This window comes from Giraffa tippelskirchi, chromosome 4, assembly GCF_054371585.1.
Source record: "Giraffa tippelskirchi isolate mGirTip1 chromosome 4, T2T-mGirTip1v1.2.pri, whole genome shotgun sequence".
NCBI lineage: Eukaryota > Metazoa > Chordata > Mammalia > Artiodactyla > Giraffidae > Giraffa > Giraffa tippelskirchi.
In genome coordinates this window covers 46,629,272-46,651,351 of record NC_137278.1, presented here as the reverse complement: position 1 = coordinate 46,651,351, position 22,080 = coordinate 46,629,272, and the positions used below count along the sequence as shown (strand labels likewise).

Genomic DNA, 22,080 nt, shown 5'->3' with positions numbered 1-22,080 from the left:
TTTATACTGATCCTGGAGTCAAATTTTTTAGTAGATTTCCACATTTCTATTTAATATTGATATTGTATGGGAAACTTACTTAATGCCTTTGAACTTTGTTTTACTTCTCTCTCTCTTTTTTTTTTTAAGTTGATAGTGATACTCCCTGACACATTATTAAATTACTATGAGGTCCCACACTGTATAATGCTACAGTGGTTTTTGGCTCATAGTATAAATGATATACTTGTTATAAATATCAGTAGTCACTGCAAAAATTAACTCCAGGTTAACTATTTCCTAAAGAGATAATTTGTGGAAATGATGTAGACAGCATATTTTTGCTAATTTGATGCTAAATTAAGTAACATGAAGTCAGGATATAGAATGTATGCAGCGCTTAGTCACCCTGTTGTGTCCGCCTCTTTGCTACCCATTGACTGTAGCTCACCAGCCTTCTTTGTCCATGGGGATTCTCTAGGCAAGAATTCTGGAATGGGTTGCCATGCCCTCCTTCAGAGTATCTTCCCAACCCAGGAATCAAACCAAGGTCTCCTGCATTGCAGGAGGATTCTCTACCAGTTGAGCTACCAGGGAAGCCCAGGATATAGAATAGGGTTTCCCAATCTTGACACATTGACATTTGCTTCCAATAATTCTTTGCTGGAAGGGGAACTATCCTGTGAAGTGTAGGGTGTTTAGCAGCATCCCTGGGCTCTTCCTACTGCCAGGAGGCCCCTCCACCTTCCAGTTGTGCTAATAAAAATTGTCTCTAGATGTTTCCATGGGAGTAAAATCATCTATGACTGAAAACCACTGAAATGGATGATTCCCAATCATGAAAACAATTTAGTACCCCTAATACATGATAGAAGAAAGAGTAAAATCTAAGCATGTTAACTGAAGATGGAGACACTCCTTTATTATTAGTCTTTCAATTCAATGTTGCCCTAGGAATTACAGTTTAAAAATAAGTGATATAAAAATAATCAAATACCTTGCTAGATGATTTAGTGGGATATAGGATCTTGTAAGCTGAAAAGACCTACCATAAAGGATTTACCATTGTGTTGGAAGGAGGGAAGAAGTGCTAAGTTGTGTCCAACTCTTTGCAGCCCTGTGGACTGTAGACTGCCAGGCTCTTCTGTCCATGGAGTTTTCCAGGCAAGAATACTGGAGTGGACTGCCAGTCCCTACTCCAGGGGATCTTACAGACCCCAAGGATTGAACTTGTGTCTCTTGCATCTCCGCATTGGAAGGCAGATTCTTTACCACTAGTACCACTTGGGAAGCTCATTATGTATGCCAGTGCTAAGTGACATTTGACTAACAAGTGGCTTTGCAGATGAAGTACAAAGAATCCCTACCTGGAGAAAAGAGAAATATTTTTATTTAATCTACCTAATAGGAAGACCTTTAAGTGTATCATAATAGCTATTTTTCTCTGAAGCTCTATTACAAGTAAATTATATTTTAAAACAAAATTATTGTATAGGGGAATTCTATTAATATTCATTTTTAAAACCCATTAACTCAAAATACTTAGTAAAAGTAGAATTCATTTACCCTATATCTAGAAACATAGAAGAGTAAATATTGTGAAGAGACTTGGATGTGTGTTTTTAATTCTCTTTAAATAAGTAACTGAACTGTGAAAAAAGAGAGAAGAAAGCACAAGAGTCAAAAATGTGGAGAAAGTACAAATTCAGAAAAGTAGAGGTCACAAAGATCACTTAATTTATATTAGATATAATTTAAATACTGTATACATTAAAACAACTCTCTAATTATAATTAAATACTTCTCTAACAAAAGTACCTCCATTATACTTTAATTGATAAATAAATATTTCCATAATTAAAGTAATATATAAAAGCAAAATGAAAATACAAAACTTTCCCAAATCTCACCATCATTTCATTTTCTTGGCCATCTTTGAATGAACAATTCATACTCTGTTATATGCATAGACACGCCAATGTAGAATTAATGTAATTTCATTATAAATATAGCTTTTATTTATTATTTCCTTAAAATTATCTCATATACAATCTCTACATCTTCTTTTATTCTCACTTAATTGCACACAGTTGAAATCCTTTCAAGTCAACTTCATAGTGCTAGCTTATATTTTTTTATCAACTACACAAAATGATTCATTTATTTCCCCATTGATGTGAAACCATTTCGTTGTCAGTATCTGATACTATAGCAAAACTGAAAAATATTGTTGTATGAATGCTTGTGAATGATGACAAATAGTCATTAAAAACTGTGCTTAGAAATTGATTTTAAGAAGGATAAAATATGTTAATTTATATTTTCATGTATTTCCTTCAGAAATAGTCTTTGAATTTGTTCAAGCTCTTAGATACAATATGCTAATTTTTATAATGGAATAGTTTTCTTTTACACTGAAAATATTTCCCTGGTCAAGAAGTTTTCCAATCAATGTAACTCATTTTAAATGTGTATTTTGCTATGCTGCTGCTACTGCTGCTAAGTCGCGTCAGTCGTCTCCGACTCTGTGCGACCCCGTAGACGGCAGCCCACCAGGCTCCCCCGTCCCTGGGATTCTCCAGGCAAGAGTACTGGAGTGGGTTGCCATTTCCTTCTCCAGGGCATGAAAGTGAAAAGTGAAAGTGGAGTCGCTCAGTCGTGTCCGACTCAGTGACCCCATGGACTGCAGCCCACCAGGCTCCTCTGTTCATGGGATTTTCCAGGCAAGAGTTCTGGAGTGGGGTGCCATTGCCTTCTCCAATTTTTTTTTTTTTTTTTGCTATGACCATCCTTAAAATCATATAGAACTCATACAATTTCTGCTGTTAAATTTTATTGAAAATTTAAGGTTAAACATAGTTTTATTGTCATTTTTGATGTCACAAAATAAGGCATTTGTAGAGCGTAAGTTTCAGTAAATATCCACATGACCTAGGTAGACCAGAGAGAGACAGAGAGAAAATAAATAGATTAATATAACACAGAGAAAGTTACCTAGCTGTAAGTGTACTTACTCAAAGGATTATCAAAAGTAAATATCTGTAAAACACCATTTAGTTTCAGAGATTAAGTCCAGAATAAAAATCCCTGTATATTCCTGCTGAATCATTAGATCTTCCCTCCTCATGATGGATAGCTGCTCTGATCTGCAACAAAATAGGCTGGTGCAAATATACATAATATTTATATACATACAATTAAAATTGCATTTAATTATAATACATTTAAATATATTTTAATATATATTAATTTAATAAATATATTTAATTAATTATATAGTATATATTAAAATATATAAAATGCACTTAAATATATATAAATAATTATATATATATAAAGTTTTGGACTATGAATTTCAAATAATTTTAACTAGACTCAAACATATTTTTATTAATCATAATAGGAATCATCACAATCAACATATTTTTGCCAACAAGAAACAAGTTGATTTATTCCTGTAGCATAAAAATCCATGCCTTGGGATCCAATGAACTCTTGAAAGCATTTTCTTCCTTCTGCTGGTTGTGGCAGCATTTTCCCTGCAAAGTTATGGAGATGCCTAAAGAGGTTGTAGTCAGCTGGCAAGAGATCAGGTGAATATGGCAGATGAGGCAAAACTTCATAGCCCAATTCATTCAACTTTTGGAATGTTGATTGTGCAACATGAAGTCAAGCATTATTGTGGAGTAGAACAGGGCCCACTCTGTTGACCAATGCAAGCTGCAGGCATTGCAGTTTTGGGGGACATCTCATCAATTTGCTGAGCACACTTCTGAGATGTAGTTGTTTCACCAAGATTTAGAAAGGTGAAATGGATCAGATAGGCAGCAGACCACCAGTGACCATGACCTTTTTTTGATGCAAGTTTTGCTTTAGGAAGTGTTTTGGAGCTTCTTCTCAGTCAACCCCTGAGCTGCTCATCGCCGGTTGTCCTGTTGTATAAAATTCACTTTTGTTTCATGTCGTAATTCAATCGAGAAATGGTTAGTTATTTTTGCATAGAATAAGAGAAGATGACACTTTAAAATTATGTGGTTTTTTTTTTTTTTGGTCAGCTCATAAGGCACCCACTTATCAAGTTTTGTCACCTTTCCAATTTGCTTCAAATGCAGAATGACCACAGGATGGTTGATGTTGAGTTCTTCAGGAACTTCTTATGCAGTTGTAAGAGAATCAGCTTTGATGATGCTCTCAATTGGTCATTGTCAACTTCCGATGGGCAGCCACTACGCTCCTAAACTGCAAGGCTCTCATCTCCTTTGCAAAACGTCTTGAACAACCACTGCACTGTGTGTTCATTAGCATTTCCTGGGCCAAATGTATTGTTGATGTTGTGAGTTGTCTCTGCTGCTTTATGACCCATTTTGAATTCAAGAAAATCACTTGAATTTACTTTTTGTCTAACATCATTTCCAAAGTCTAAAATAAATATAAAATACACAGCAAGTAATAAGACATGAGTAAGAAAGGTGCATTAAAATGAGGTATAAAAAAAAACACATTTATTTAAGAATGTATTCCAATATCAAATGGCAAATTTCAATGATGCAAAGCTGCAGTTACTTTTGCACCAGCCTAATACTTGCTGATTTAAGAAAAAACAAAATTAATTTTGTATTGATAGAATCACAGTGCTCTCTCTAGTTATTTTTTTAATTTTTTAAGTAATATATTTCTTGTAATTGATTAATGTTTTTAAAAATTTTAATTGAAGGATAATTGCTTTAGAGTATTGCATTGGTTTCTATCAAACATCAACATGAAACAGCCATAGGTTTACCCATGTCCCCTCCCACTGAACATCCCTCTCACTTCCCTCCCCATCCCATCTTTAGGTTGTAGCAAAGCACCAAATTTGAGCTCCCTACATTATACAGCAAATTTCCACTGGCTATCTAATTTTACATATGGTAATATACATGTTTTAATGGTATTCTCTAAGTTTGTCCCCTCTTTCCTTACTCCTATGTTCACAAGTCTGTTCTCTGCATGTTTCCATTGTTGTCCTACAGATAAGTTCATTAGTAACATCTTTCTAGATTCCATTTATATATATATAGATAGATAGATATTGATATACAATATTTCTCTTTCTCTTTCTGACTTACTTCACTCTGAATAATAGACATGCTTCATCCACCTCACTAGAACTAAGACAAATGAGCTTCTTTTTATTGCTGAGTAATACTCCATTGTATATATGTACCACACTTCTTTATCCACTCATCTATCAATGAACATCCAGGTTGCTTCCATGTCCTAATTATTGTAAATACTGCTGCAATGAACATTGAGGTACATGTGTCTTCTTCAGTTTAGGGTTTCTTCAGGGTATATACCCAGTAGTGAGAATTTTGGGTTGGGTTCATAGGGTAGTATTATTCCTAGTTTTTTAAGGAATCCCTATATTGTTCTCCATTGTGGCTGTATCAGTTTGCATTCCCACCAACAGAGCAAGAGGCTCCCTTTTCTCCACACCCTCTCCAGCATTTATTGTTGGTATATTTTTTGGTGATGGCTGTTCTGACTGCTGTGAGGTGATAACTCATTGTAGCTTTGATTTGCATTTCTCTAATAATGAGTGATGTTCAGCATCTTTTCATATGGTTATTAACCATCTGTATGTCTTCTTTGGATAAGTTTCTGTCCACACACCTATGGGCACCTTATTTTCAAGAAAGGAGGCAAGAATATACAATGGAGAAAAGATAGTCTCTGCAATAATTGGTGCTGGGAAAACTGGATAGCTAAATGCAAAAAAATGAAATTAGAGCACTTCACAATACCATACACAAGAATAAACTCAAAAGGATTAAAGACCTAAATGTAAGACCAGAAACTATAAAACTTTTAGAGGAAAACATAGGGAGAACACTCTGACATAAATCACAGCAAGATCCTCTATGATCCCCCTCCCGGAGTAATGGAAATAAAAACAAATATAAACAAATGGGACCTAATTAAAATTAAAAGCTTTTGCACAGTGAAGGAACCTATAAACAAAGTGAAAAAAAAACAGCCCTCTGAAGGGGAGAAAAAAATAGCAAATGAAATAACTGACAAAGGATTAATTTCCAAAATATAAAAGTAGCTCATCCAGCTCAATACAAACAACCCAATAAAAAAGTGTGCAGAAAGCCTAGGCATTTGCACTAAAATTACATGATTGTGAGATACATCTCTGTGTTATGTGTAACCTCAATTGATTCATTTCAGTGTAGTACCCTTTCCTATTTTATGAATATGTCCATCATTTTATCATTTCCACTGGAGACTGATTTTGAGTTTTTATTTTTTTATTTTATTTCATATATTTGTCTATTACTGTCATTTGGAAGTAACATTGGGCTTCCTAGATGGCACTAGTGGTAAAGAACCTGTTTGTCAATGCAGGAGTCATAAGATCTGCAGGCTTGATCAGGAAGATCCCCTGGAGGAGGGTATGGCAACCCACTCCAGTATTCTTGCCTGGAGAATCCCCATGGACAGAGGAGCTATAGTGGGCTGTAGTCCATAGGGTCGGAAAGAGTCATACATGGCTGAAGTGACTTAGCACAGCACAGCATACAGCCATTTGAAAGAAAAGCTATGATAAACCTAGCTGCTAAATTGCTTCAGTTGTGTTCAACTCTGTGCAACCCCGTAGATGGCAGCCCACCAGGCTCCGCCGTCCCTGGGATTCTCCAAGCAACAACACTGAAGTGGGTTGCCATTTCCTTCTCCAACAGCCTATTAAAAAGGAGAGACATCATTTTGCCAACAAAGGTCCGTATAGTCAAAGCTATGATTTTTTCAGTAGTCACATATGGTTGTAGAATTCGATCATAATGAAGGCTGAGCTCCAAAGAATTGATGCTTTCAAACTGTGTTGCCCCTTGGACAGCAAGGAGATCAAACCAGTCAATCTTAACGGCAATCAACTCTGAATATTCATTGGAAGAACTGATACTGAAGCTAAGCTCCAAAACTTTGGCCATCTGATGTAAATAGCTGACTCATTGGAAAAGACCCTGATGCTGGGAAAGATTGAGGGCAGGAGGAGAAGGGGGTGATAGAGGATGAGATGGGTGGATGTCATCATCAACTCAATGGGCATGAGTTTGAGCAAACTCCAGGAAATAGTGAAGGACTGTGAAGCCTGGTAGGCCCCAGTCCTTGGGGTCACAAAGAGTTGGACACGACTGAATGACTGAACAGAAACAACCACAAAGAACTATTTACTGGTAATACCATTATGAACAGCTTGTTTCTATTTTTTGGCACACAGATGAACACAATTCTTTTTACTTTATACTTGGGAGAGGGATAAAAATCATAAGATATGTATCTTTTCAACAATTATTGATGATGTAGAAAATTTTCCCAAATAGTATTCCATTTACATTCTCATGTGCAGTTGTGAGCACCTATTCTTCTCCTTTTCGGTAACCCTAAAAGTGTCAATATGTCATTTTTAATCACTCCCTAGATGTATCTGATAGCTCATTATAGTGTACATTGCATTTATCTGACTTCTGTTAATATTGATGAATTTTTCAAATAATTAATGAACATTGGAAATTCTCTTTCGTAAAATATTTGCATAATTTTCTTACTCAGTATTCTGTTTTTTTTTTAAATTAAAATAAACATGCTTAACATAGGTACACATATACCCTTTCATATAGAGGACAGATTCTTTACTGCTTATGTATTTTATGAGTATTACCACTCTCCCACTATGTTCCTTGACTTCATTTTCTTAAGTTGTGGTTTGAAAAACAAAATTATTAATTTTATTTAATAATTTCATTTTTTATTTTACTTCATTAGCCATTATTTTTCCTTTATGGTCAATAATTTTTATATTTTGTTTAATATATCCTGGCTAATTCTGAGATAATGAAGGTATTCTCTATTTTTTCCTAGAAGCATGATTCCTTGTCTTTGTGTTTAAATATACAATCCAATAGGAATCATGTTTTATTTATTTTCATCCTTTTTTTGTATTTTATTTTATTTGTTTTTTTATTGAAGGATAATAGCTTTACAGAATTTTTTTGTTTTCTGTCAAACCTCAGCCTGAATCAGCCATAGGCATACATGTATCCCCTCCCTCTAGAACTTCCATCCCATATCCCTCCCCATCCCACCCCTCCAGGTTGATACAGAGTCCCTGTTTGAGTTTCTTAGCCATACAACAAATTACTGTCAGCCATCTACCCTACATATGGTGATGTAAGTTTCCATGTTACTCTTTCCATACATCTCACCCTCTATTTTTCATCCATTTTAAATTGTAGCATCCACTATCACTTTTCTTCGCAGAAAATAATTCAACAGACATCGTGTAGAGGCCTTCATTTATCAAATATGTCTAAATCATATATCCAGCCAGCTTTATTTCACACTTTCTAGGAAGTTTCTGTAATTTTTCTGTTTGGTTTTCCAGAATTAAAATGCAACACAAGTGGTAAATGAGAAGGAATAAATAGGAAAAATTGCTTTATTTGATAATTACTCTTTAGTAATTTGACCAGTTAAATTTATACCTTCATGCATTTATTTTGGAAGACTTTAAATTCTACAATTTGAAGGGGGTGGTCGATTACATTATCCTGTGTAATCTATGACACAGGCCATAAAATGTGTGAATTGGCACTGCTTCATGGATAGTTTACAAATCAGAAATGAAAAAAAAGATAGTGCTCTTACATAAGTAGGGGAAAAACTTAGTGCTTGATTTATTTAATAGATGTAACCAAAGTTTTGTTGGTAATAAAACTAATCTTTGTAGAATTATGCAGTCATTTGGAGTGCTATAAAAGAGCTGTTGTCAATAAAAGCTGTGATTATTACTATGGTTTCATTCCATTTTTGTGGGTAATTAGTTATTATCATTATTTATTACTTTATTTTATGATTACAGCTTGCAATTTCAGACTTTAAATACTGAAAATGTAAACAGTGTTAATTTAATTACAGTATGGCATTTGAATACTGAATTGCATGGAGTGTTAAAATTATTAATAAATATATTTAAATTGAATATTCTAATAACAATTTACATTTTTGCCTGATTTATTGTTCATCATAGTTTTGAACAAGTTGATATGTTTGTAATCTTGAAAATAGTCATGCATAAACAAATGCCATTCCCATGGGGCTGGTTTCAGGAATTAAACTTTATGATGTTTACAGTTAAACACAGAGATAACATTGATAAAGGAGAGAAATCTTAATATCTTTAATAAATTATATATTTATTATTTAAAGGCACCTTCTAAGAGATACCTGAAAGTGAAAGTGAAGTTGCCCAGTCATGTCTTACTCTGTGACCCCATGGACTGTAACCTGCCAGGCTCCTCCATCCATGGGATTTTCCAAGGAAGAATACTGGAGTGGGTTGCCATTTCTTTCTCCAGGGGATCTTCCCTACCCAGGGATCAAACCCTGGTCTCCCGCACTGCAGGCAGACCCTTTACCATCTGAGCTACCAGGGAATCCCTAAAAATCCATAAAATATGACATAATATAAAACAGTATAAAGAGGGCATGACATTTACACATTTCTTTCTATTTAGTAAGGCATAGTATCTCAAGATAATTTTTAAGATTTATCTTGAACTTTTCTGATCTTATTTTATTCTTTACATCTAGCCCCTTATAATATTTATTAAAACAGCCATCCTTTGTACTATTAAAAGCCTAATAGATATTATAGGTGTGGGAAATAACCTCATTTGATCAGAGAGAAATTAGAAAGGAAGAAATGTGAAGATAGATGGGGTTTACAGTTTTCTGAAAATTCTTCTTGCATATCTTAATGAATGTCAACATATTATAAGTAAGGAAACAAATGATGTGGAAATATGTTCTTGTGAGAACGTTCTTGGATTGTTGTTGTTCAGTCACTCAGTCATGTCCAACTCTTTGTGACCCCATGGACTGCAGCACCCCAAGCTTCCTTGTCTTTCGTTATCTCTAGGAGTTTGCTCCAACTCATGTTCATTGAGTAGATGATTTCATCCAACCATGTCATTCTCTGTCACCCCCTTCTCCTCTTTCCCTCAATCTTCCCCAGCATCAGGGTCTTTTTCCTGATGAGTCAGCTCTTTACATCAGGTGGCCAAAGTATTGGAGCTTCAGCATAAGTCCTTTCAATTAATATTCACAGTTGATTTCCTTTAGCATTGACTGATTTGATTTCCTTGTTGTCCAAGGGACTCTCAAGAGTCTTCTCCAGCACCACAGTTCAAAAGCATCAATCCTTTGGTGTTCAGCTTTCTTTAGGATCCAACAACTCTCACATCTGTATATGACTACTGGAAAAACCGTACTTTTGACTACATGGATCTTTGTCGACAGAGTGATGTTTCTGCTTTTTAATACACTGTCTAGGTTTGTCATAATTTTCTTACAAGGGGCAAACGTCTTTTAATTTTGTGCCTTCGGTGATCATCCACAGTGCTTTTGGAGCCCAAGAAAATAAAGTTTGTCACTGTTTCCATTTTTTCCGCACCTATTTGCCATGAACTGATGGGGCTGGATGCCATGGTCTTAGTTTTCTGAATGCTGAGTTTTAAGTCAGCTTTTTAACTCTCCTCTTTCTCCTTCATCAATAGGCTCTTTAGTCCATCTTTGATTTCTGATTAATTCTTGGATTAATCAGAGATAAAAGGCATTTCTATGTGGGGTACAGTACATATAATATACATACATAGTAGTGTAGTGTTAGTCCTTCAGTTGTGTCTGACTCTTTGCAAGCCCATGGACTGTGGCCCACGAGGCTCCTCTGTCCATGGGATTCTCCAAGCAAGAATACTGGAGTAGATTGCCATTCTTTTCTCCAGAGGTTCTTTCCCACCCAGGTATGGGACTCGGGTCTCCTGCATTGCAGGCAGATTCTTTACCGTCTGAGCTACAGAGAAGATCCAATGTACATACATGCACATATACATATAAGCACAAACATAACTACAAAATAATTAAGTGACGTTTGCAGTTTCATAAAAAGCAAGTTAGAGATATTTTGGTAGAGACAGAAATGTATTTGAATTATTTGAGCCAGATTTCCTGGGAAAGACTGAGACACAAATTTGCATACCGTAAGTTGAGGAGTGCTCTTATTAACACCAGTGAGAGAACAAGAGAAGCAAGACTGAGAAAGAGGAGAACAGTTCAGCTTCAGATGATTCAATAAGGAACTCTAAAACTCATATACATCATCACAATTACTCCCCCTGACCTACCAGTAAAGTCTTAGAATTGCCAAGGAAAATAGTCCCTGGAGGTTGGCTGCTTCTAGCAAAAGTAAACTGGCATAAGGTATCTCCCTAAGGCAATTCCCAGGAAGAGACTCCATTCTGAGCAACGAGTAGCCAAGACTCCCAGAAACTGGAGGAATGGATTCTGAAAAGAAGTGGGTGACACATTATAGCATTCATTCCAATATGCTGAGTAATGAGAATGATACTTATCTCAAAGTCCTCAAAGTGATAAATGGAGGACTAGGAAACTTCAGTCCTCCTTTGTCCATGGAGACACTGAGATAATAAAAATATACAGGTCAGAATAGGTCCATGGGAACTCTAGAGATCAAAGGTTTGCTCAGCAGAATACTTGCTGATCAGAAGGGAATGGAATATGTTCAAAGCAGTAAAAGAATACAAATGTTATCAAAACCAATAATACTGTATCTGGAAAACCTGTCTTTCAAAAATGAAGTAGAAATTGAGATTATCCCAGGTAAACAAAAGTTGAGGCAATTCATTGCCACTAGAGGTACTCTACAAGAAATGTTAAAGGAGGTCCTTAAAGTTGAAATAAAAGAATCTAAATAGAAACACAAGGCAGAGAAAGAAGTTCTCCAGGAAAGATGAAGAAGTAGGCAAATGTATTAACCAGTAATATTGCAATTTTGATGTATAGATGCTAAATGCTAACAAAAAAATTATAAATATATGTTAATAGGTAAAGAATGTACAAAGATGCAATTAGTCACTTCAATAACCCAAAACCAGGTGGGTAGGAGGGTGAAAATGTAGAGATTTTTGTACAAAATCAATTTTAATAGATTTATAAATTTAAGATATGTGTAGTTACAATGGAAACCACAATAGAAATACCTATGGAATACACACAGAAATAAATGAGAAAGGCTTGAAGTTTATTATGAGAAAAACAAAACAGTGAAATCAGAAAGGAAAGCAGTAAGAGAGAAAATGGACAAAAAGTCTATATGACATAGCATAAATGATTAATAAAATGGCAACTGTAATTACTTTATCTATAATTACATTTGGTATAAATGTATTAATCTTACCAATAAAACTTATACAGTACTGAATGGATAAAAGAATATAGTATCCAATTACATCACTTTCACAGCATCATCTTTCAGGTCAGTTTTCATTCCAATCCCAAAGAAAGGCAATGCCAAGAAACGGTCAAACTACTGCACATTTGCACTCATCTCACACACTAGCAAAGTAATGCTCAAATTTCTCCAAGCCAGGCTTCAACAGTATGTGAACTGTGAACCTCCAGATGTTCAAGCTGGATTTAGAAAAGGCAGAGGAACCAGAAATCAAATGGCCAACATCCACTGGATCATCAAAAAAGCGAGAGAATTCCAGAAAAATATCTACTTCTGCTTTATTGACTATGCCAAAGATTTTGACTGTGTGGATCACAACAAACTGTGGAAAATTCTTAAAGAGATGGGAATACCAGACCACCTCACATGACTCCTAGAAATCTGTATGCAGATCAAGAAGCAACAATTAGAACTGGACATAGAACAATAGATTGGTTCCAAATTGGGAAAGGAGTATATCAAGGCTGTGTATTGTCACTCTGCTTATTTAACTTATATGCAGAATAAATCATTAGAAACGCTGGACTGGATAAAGCACAAGCTGGAATCAAGATTGCTGGGAGAAATATCAATAACCTCATATACGCAGATGACACCACCCTTATGGCAGAAAGTGAAGAATAACTAAAGAACCTCTTGATGAAAGTGAAAGTGGAGAGTGACAAAGTTGGCTTAAAACTCAACATTTAGAAAACTAAGATCATGCCATTTGGTCCCATCACTTCATGGCAAGTAGATGGGAAAACAATGGAAACAGTGAGAGACTTTATTTTGAGGGGTTCAAAATCACTTCAAATGATGACTGCAGCCATGAAATTAAGACTCTTACTCCTTGGAAGAAAAGCTATGACCAACCTAGACAGGATATTAAAAAGCAGAGACATTACTTTGCCAACAAGGTCTGTCTAGTCAAAGCTATGGTTTTTTCAGTAGTCGTGTATGGATGTGATATTTGGACTATAAAGAAAGCTGAGTGCCAAGGAATTAATGCTTTTGAACTGTGGTGTTGGAGAAGACTCTTGAGAGCCCCTTGGACTGCAAGGAGATTCAACCAGTCTATTCTAAAGGAAATCAGTCCTGAATATTCATTGGAGGGACTGATGCTGAAGCTAAAACTCCAATACTTTGGCCACCTGCTGCAAAGAACTGACTCATTTGAAAAGACCCTGATGCTGGGAAAGATTGAAGGCAGTAGGAGAAGGGGATGACAGGGGATGAGATGGTTGGATGGCATCACCGACTCAATGGACATGAGTTTGAGTAAATTCCAGGAGTTGCTGATGGACAGGAAGGCCTGGCATGCTGCAGATCATGAGATTGCAAAGAGTTGGACACGACTGAGCAACCGAATGACCTGAACTGATCCAATTACATGCTGTTTAGAAGAAACTCATTCTAGATTTAAGGACACACAAAGGCTGAAAGTGAAATGAATAAAAAGATAATCCATGCAAATGATAATTAAAAGAAAAGGGGGATGTCTATACAAATAAACAAATAGACTTGTCAAAAATTGTTGTAGGAGTTTTTGAGTAACATTATACAATGATAAAAGGGCCAATTTACCAAGAAAATATAAAAACCATAAGTGTTTATGCCTCAATCATCAGAGCTCTGTAATCGATGAAGCACACTGACAGATAAGAGATAGGAACATAATAATGCTTCTATTTTAATAATGGGTAAAATAACCAGACAGAAGGTCAATAAGGAAATAGAGATCTTGAACAACACTATAGACAAATTCTTGAATCCATAAAAAAATTCAAGAAGATTGAAATCATACAAATCATTTCTGATCACAATTAAATGAAACTAAAATTCAATAGTAGATGGAAGACTAAAAAATCTACAAAATATGTGGAAACTAAACACACTCTTAAATTACCAGAATGTCAAAAATGAAGTCTGCAAGGATGCTAGGAAATGCCTTGAGACAAATGAAATCAAGAACACCTCATACCAAAATTTGTGTAATGCAGTGAAATATGTGCTATGAGGGAAATTTATATCAATAAATATATACATTTAAAAATGAATGACCCAAAATAAACCACCTAAAATTGCACATTATGAAACTAGAATAAAGACTATTAGACTCAACCCAGAGCTAGCAGAAAAAAGGAAATAAAGGTTGGAACAGGGATAAATGAAACAGAGAATAGGAAATCAATAGAAAAAAAATCAAGGAAACAAAAGTGTTGCACTCAGAAATACTTGTACAACCATAATCATAGATAACATCACTATTCATAGCACCCAAAAGGTGAAAACAGTCTTAATTCTGTCAACAGATAAATGAATAAACAAAATGTAGTGTATAATACAACAGAGTATTAAGCCTTAAAAGGGAACAAAACACTGTCATATGCTATAACACAGTGCATCTGAGGACATTATGGCAACTAAAATAAGCCAGTCACAAAAAAGCAAATACTAAATTGCATTTGCAGAAGGTATTGAAAATAAAGTCATAGAAATATAAAGTAAAATGATGGTTACTAGGGGTTAGGGGAAGGGGAAAACAGAAGCAGTTGTTTAATAGGTATAGTTTCATATTTGCTAGATGAAAAGTTCTGAAGATCTGTTTTACAGCAATGCGAATATACTAGACACTACTAAATCATATACTTAAAAATGATTAAGATGATAAATTTTGCAATATTTGATTACAGTAATAATGACTTTATATTTATGTGCTGCTGCTGCTGCTGCTGCTGCTACTGCTAAGTCGCTTCAGTCGTGTCTGACTCTGTGCGACCCGATAGACCACAGCCCACCAGGCTCCCCTGTTCCTGAGATTCTCCGGGCAAGAACACTGGAGTGGGTATATTTATGTGCATATGTTTTTATATGATATATATTATTTTTAATATGTAATTACATGATATTTTATTAAATATGTTAAACTATGATAAACCTAGACAGTATATTAAAAAGCAGAGACATCACTTTGGCCACAAAGGTCCATCTAACTAAAGCTATGATTTTTCCGGTAGTCATGTATGGATGTAAGAGTTGCTTCATAAAGAAGGCTGAGTGCCAAAGAACTCATGCTTTCAAACTGTGATGCTGGAGAAGATTCTTGAGAATCCCATGTACAGCAAGGAGATCAAACCAGTCCGTCCTAAAGGAGATCAACCTTGAATATTCATTGGAAGCACTGTTGTTGCTTAAGCTGAAATTCCAGTACTTTGGCCACCTGATGTGTAGAGCCAGCTCATTGGAAAAGTTGATGCTGGGAAAGAATGAAGGCATGAGGAGAAGGGGGCAAAAGAGGATGAGATGATTGGATGGCATCACCAACACAATGGACATGAATTTGAGCAAACTCTGCTCCCAGATAGTGGAAGACAAGGAAGCCTGATGTGCTGCAGTCTATGGGGTTGCAAAGAGTCAGACATGACTTAGTGACTGAACAAAACTAAATATTACTTTATATAATTTAAATATTATATATATATATATTATCAGTCTCTGAGGATGGAATCCAAGTATCAGCTTTTTTAAGGATTCCTAGATGAAAACCTTGTACAACTAAGGCCAGGAAATGGAAATCTGCACTGAACTAGTAAGTGGACCTAGTAAGTGACTCTGAACCTTAGTTTCCTTATTTGCAAATGAGCTTAATAACGCCTGTCTTGTTTACTTATAAATGGTAAAAGACTTTCTAGACCTCAAAAACTAACCAAAAAATCAAGTTTTGAAGAAAAATCTTGATACAATCTAGGTGTTGCATATATGTGTGTTAGCTGTTAAATTTCTTCAATTTACTATATATGTGAAAATATTTTTTTAATTTAAAATCAGGTATTGTTGTGTTGCAAAAAATAATCCTCAATATTTTAGGCATGATTTTATAGGATTGTATTAAAAGGAAAAAGTACTGTTAATCATTTGGTAGGTTAACTTACTGTTGGTTGTTAAGTATTTACTTTCTCTCCCAGTAAGAGTATTGTATTTCTTTGCTCTATAAATATCAGAATTTCCTGTGTGTCTTGGCTTTTTCCAGTGGAATCTGAACAAGAGTGATATATACCTATCACTCTTGAAAAGAGGCATGGCTCTTATTGCTCATGAGGCCAAATTTTCTCAAGCTAAGTTTGTTTTTTGTCCTCAAATAAGGAGAAGAACTTCAGGTGCACCATCAGGATATGTAAGAGGAACAAAAAATAAACTTTTGTTGTTGAAAGCAACTAAAATATATAAGGCTTTTGTTAATGCAATATAACGACAGATCACTGGCACAGTTTGAAAGCTATTAAAATGAAGTTATTTCTAACAAAACAAATCAACCTGCTGAAGAAACAAATGTTAATGCCTAAAGAAACTCATTTGTACAGGCAGTTTCAGGAACATCTAGTTAAAATTCTGGAATGAAGAACTTATTATAATTAACAATACTCATAACTTTGTCTATGTTCCTCCATTTAAGAATCTATCTTCTTCATTGTTTTAAATTATCCCAAGTAAAATCTAGCATATTTTCTGATGAATTAATTGCATTCCATTTTAAATGTATACTGTACTTTCATTAACCAATTTTCTGCTAAGGTTTTAATCTATCTTTTATGAATACAAATTATGTGTGTGTGCTCAGTTCAGTCATGTCTGATGTTTTGTGACCCCCATGGACTGTAGCTTCAATGAAAATATTTGTAGAAACCTCAATCTGGTTTACTAAATGAACTGAACTTCATTCTTTCTTACTGACCATCCCTTCTTGTGTGTGATGTGAGCTCCAAACTTCTCCATGATATGTAAACACTTGTGCAGGTACTATAGTTAGTCAGTAATGCTCACATAATAAAATGTCTCCCAATCACTTAAGGCAAGACATTCTAACAAATGTAAAATCAATGCAGTCAATTTTCATGTAATTAAACAATTGCTTTTCTTCTCCAGTTTGTGAATGCCTCAACTAGGTAACTGCAGGGAAGTAGACAAAAAAGTTAAAGTTTTTTTTTCCTGCTGACTTTTCCATTTAATAACTGCAGTTTGGGGGTCTTTTAAACTTGAGGTGTTGAGCAAAGGAGAAAGATAGAGCATCAGAAATATTTCATCTACTGGTAGAAAAAAAGTAAGAATTTTATCAGGAAAAATTTTAATCTGATACTACTGACCTCTGCATATAGCAGAATCCAGTGCTGATTCTTTCTTGGCTATCATGGATTTTATCTGTAATATATTTATCATGGCCAATGCCATCTCTAACTGGAACTTAAAAATCCCCCCTCACTTTGGAGTTTCCATCAGAGCATCCCTTTGTAAATATTATCTCAGAATTCCTGAAGTACTTATTATGGAGTCATTATCGGCTTCACTGGAAACTTGAATACTTTTGAAATTGCAATCCCAACACACCCCTGTCTCTGCTTTGCCACAGGCAGGGGCTTCTGTATACTTCTTCTGTAGGTGTAATTCAGGCAGTGGATATCATGTTCCTTCAACAATAAACATTTCCAGCAGCCATAGCAGGTTGTTGAAAGCCTCATCAATAAGCTTGAGAAAGATAAATATTCCCTTCTCCTCTCACAGATGCAAGGACAGAATGTAGCAGGATACTGAAGTCTTCTCAAATTTTTTCTTAAGTTATCCTCATCACTGGCCTCCTGAACCAGTCAACAGAATCTTAACATTTTCTTATAAAGACTAGAAAGGAAAAGACTGTCCTAGGAAAGTTAGTTCCACAATTTCTTAGCATGTTTAGGCCAAGCTGTGAAGCAGCTGGCTTTAGGAACTGGGATATTGCAACATGGTATAGAAAAAAGGAAAACGTAAAAGAAAATAGCATTCAGTCTATTGTTTCATGACTTGATGTTCACATGCGATCTGTATCAGGATGCATTCCTAGAGGTGTAACTTCTGTGTCAAAGGGCATGTGCACTTTTAAAGGAATTGACTCCATACCCTCCATTGAGGCCACATCCACTTCCATTACCACAAAGAGTTTTGAAATTACTTGTTTACCAATTTATTTTTCACTCAGTTTAACCAGATTACTGCTTTAGCCCTCTGGATAGATGAAAACACTATAATTACTTTTAAAATGTATTCTTTTAAAAATGATTGAAGTTGTGTATCTTTCCATTTGTTGATAGATCTTTTTACGTATATACTCTGAGTTTATGTTTTAAAATATGACTGCTATATTAACCTATAGATCATTTTTCAGATACTGTAATATTATTATCAGTATAATTATGTTTCTCTATATTTGTTGCCAGAGTGAATAATGATAGTATAATTTGATATATGATAAAGATACTACCGTATTATAGTCTATGATTTAATTGACTGGCAATAATCTTAATAATTAAGTTAATTAAGTTAGATATCTAAGCTTCATCTTGAATTAAACATCTTCATGCTAAGGATCCTTGCAAGGTGTTTACTTCTCTTTCTAAAAGTATATCATATATTTTAAGATTTTGTACAAAATTTGATTCAATGATTCTATATCTAGAAAGCAATAAAACATGTATTTCATAATCTGCATACAGAAAAACTTATAAAATTCTATAAAGCAATTGATAAATGTTTATGTAAATTATTTTTTCCATATGATTAAGTGATATCAATTAAAATAGCTATTGCTGCAAATATGTTCACACTACAGCATGGCTATGAACTACATTCTTATGTATATAAGCAGAGAGATACATGGTACATATATACATATGTATACATCTAAAACTTATTTATAGAACATAGAAAATATATGAAACATATACACTACATGTAATTATGCATGTATTTATAAACTCATTCAAAGGAATAGGTTTGGTATAATTTTGTTTTAGATAATGGGATTACAAATGTTTTCATTGTAGTTGCTCTTCAATGTAGTTGCTCCACATTTGCCATATAATTTTCATATCAGAAAATTATATGATTTAATATATATGAATATAAATAATTAAAAAAATTAGGTTGAGAGATGAAAAACATAAAATTAAAATTAATCAATTCATGCAAATTAATAATAATAATAAATTATGATATTAAAAACAGAAATACAGTATTATATATCTGTAAAAAATGAACCATAAATTTGATGTTTCTTTAGACATCAAACCAGTAACAGGCAATAAGTAGAATAATAAACTGGTCAAGTACAGAACAAGTTTTATAGATGGTAAAATTGAGTCTGTTTTTCTCTTTTTGTCCATTTAGAGAAGATAGTGGAGTAGCGGCATCTTTGCAGTATCACTATCTTATCAATAGTGACAGTTTTGACTAGGTTATTTGTTATAATGTTCCATGACTATAGAATAATGGTTTAAGATTTAATATTTTGAAACTTAAAAAAAAAATTTGATTAATAAAGTAAGCTAGCTCCAATAGAAAAAAAATATATATATATATTTATATTATATGAGGAAGTCAGATGAAAACAGAAATGACTTCAAAATAGATGTCAAAACTCAGTGGCTCTCCTATATCAAGCTTGATCTTGATTATATCTTTAAAAGGTTAGCTTTCCCTGTGGGAGACTCCTGTTTTGGGTAAAAATTTCCTATTTTAGAATTACCCATGGTGAAAATCTACATGTGCCCTAGAGAAAACTGTTCCTGAGATATTTAAGTAAGCTATTATTTGGAGAAATCTTCAAAATAGAACTTTTCTTGAAGGTACACTGAATGTTAAGAAAAATTATTTTAACTGTCTCTTTACAATTCTACCATGAAATAATATGGTCTATAAAAAAGATCCTGGAGCAAAACTTAGAAGTATGGAGGAGGATGTGTATTGTTTAACCAGCTGCTATAAATTTAATATGGTAACATTATTGTCACAAAGAATTTTATTGATTTTTTTCCCAAGATACTTAAATACACATTCACTGTATCAGTTCCCAAATTTACTTTACTGTAAATTCCGATAAGAATGTATTAATTAATTGCTATTTAAAATGAAAGTAAAGAAATATGATTTCATTTGAATAAAGATTTAACTGAGTACTAGTATTTTGCTGACATTTAAATCTTCTATTTTTGCCTGACTTTGAAAAATGTCACATAATTTGAAATGTAACATTTCATCAACATATGCATTAGGACTCTTTTTCATGCAAATTTTCAGTTTGTGTTCTATGCTATTGTATGCTATATTTATTAATGTAAATGAATGATTTAACTGATTTAATTTGCACTAGTACCATTAAAATATATAGATTCCTATAAGTTATCTTTTTAAAATACACAAAGTCTAGGACTGTCAGGCACCATACCAAAAATATAATAGTAACCCAGTGAATACCATTAAATTGACAATTTCCTTTCCCATTTTATAACAAGGAATTGAAAACATTGCTGGGGAAGCCATTTTAGGAATGTGGCTTAAAAAGACACTTCTTTCTTTTTAAGCTCGCAACAGTTGCTTTTGTGTTTGCATCTGTGGATGTATGAATCTGAACTCTAAAACATTTTAACTTTTGAAATATTACAACTTCCAGTTCCATCCTTTCATGCAGTTTCTGGGAGGAAAGTGGGTTAAGATGCTAGAAGTTTTAACTTCATGACTGAGGAAGTGTTTATACATACAGTGTTGATTATCTGAGCTATATATTTATGATTTCTGCATTTGCTGCATGTATCTAAAACTAAAAAGAAAAAAAAAATCTGCAGATGATTTTCTCTATGATATAGTCAATGATGTAAAATCTGATTTCAGCATTTGATGCTAATAACAGTCATTATATGTATTTTCATAGAGTCTTGTTCATGCTTTGTATATTCGACTTTTGGAGTGTTAAGTTAGATAGCACTTCTTATGTCAATTAAAATAGCTATTGCTGCAATCATGTTCACACTACAGTATGGCTAAAACTACTACCCTGTATTCTCAACAGTGTGTAGATAAGCAGAGAATTGGTTGATCCAGGATATGTTCAGCAAGCACTTAGATTTGACTGAGATTAGCTATAGGACCTGTCCCTCCACATGTGTGTTTGGGCAAGGACCCAATATGAAAGGGCAGCAGCTTCAAAGTGAATTCAGTTCAGTCCAGTTCAGTCACTCAGTTGTGTCCAACTCTTTGCAACCCCATGGATTGCAGTATACAAGTCTTCCCTGTCCAACACCAGTTCCTGGAGCTTGCTCAAACACATGTCCATCGAGTCGGTGATGCCATGGAACCATCTCATCCTCTGTGGTCCCCTACTTCTGCCTTCAATCTTTCCCAGCATCAAGTTATTTTCCAATGAGTTAATTCTTCACATCAGTGAATTATCATTGCAAAGTGAATTAGTATTTAGCAAATCTAAAGTCTCCTCAGGCTGAGACTTGGAAATGGTATATTGTCATTTCCTCCTCATTCATTTAGCCAAAAAAACCCAAAAACCTTTTTTTCTCCTCTACTGGAATTCTGAGCAAAGAAAGAAAGAGAGAGAGAAATCAGACAGCTTGAAAAAAAATTGAAGACGAACTTTCAATATGGGCTAAGTTGGGGTGCTCACGTTTCATCCTTTCATTAGTCTAAATTACATGACTCTAGTATCACTAAAACATGAGAGATTCATCCCAGTAAGAATTTCTATAAACTAACTATACCATAGTGCTGAGTTCCACATACCAAATTGTTCACATAACTCACTAATAAGATTAATCACTGCATTAATTACTCAATTACTCATTAATTACTCTGTCCTTCCAATGAATATTCAGGGTTGGTTTCCTTTAGGATTGACCAGTTTGATCTCTTTACTGTCCAAGGGACTTTCTCGAATTTTCTACAGCACC

The 22,080-nt window shown here is 34.4% G+C and overlaps 1 long non-coding RNA gene across 1 annotated transcript in view; it reads right to left on the bottom strand.

Annotated features, from left to right (window-relative positions):
* Positions 1–3,402: 3,402 nt before the first annotated feature.
* LOC145544458 (uncharacterized) overlaps positions 3,403–22,080 on the bottom strand; it is a 61,995-nt gene continuing 43,317 nt past the window's right edge. The window contains exon 3 of the long non-coding RNA XR_014081438.1: positions 3,403–4,287. This is a non-coding gene — a long non-coding RNA (uncharacterized LOC145544458). The remainder of the gene's footprint in view (positions 4,288–22,080) is intronic.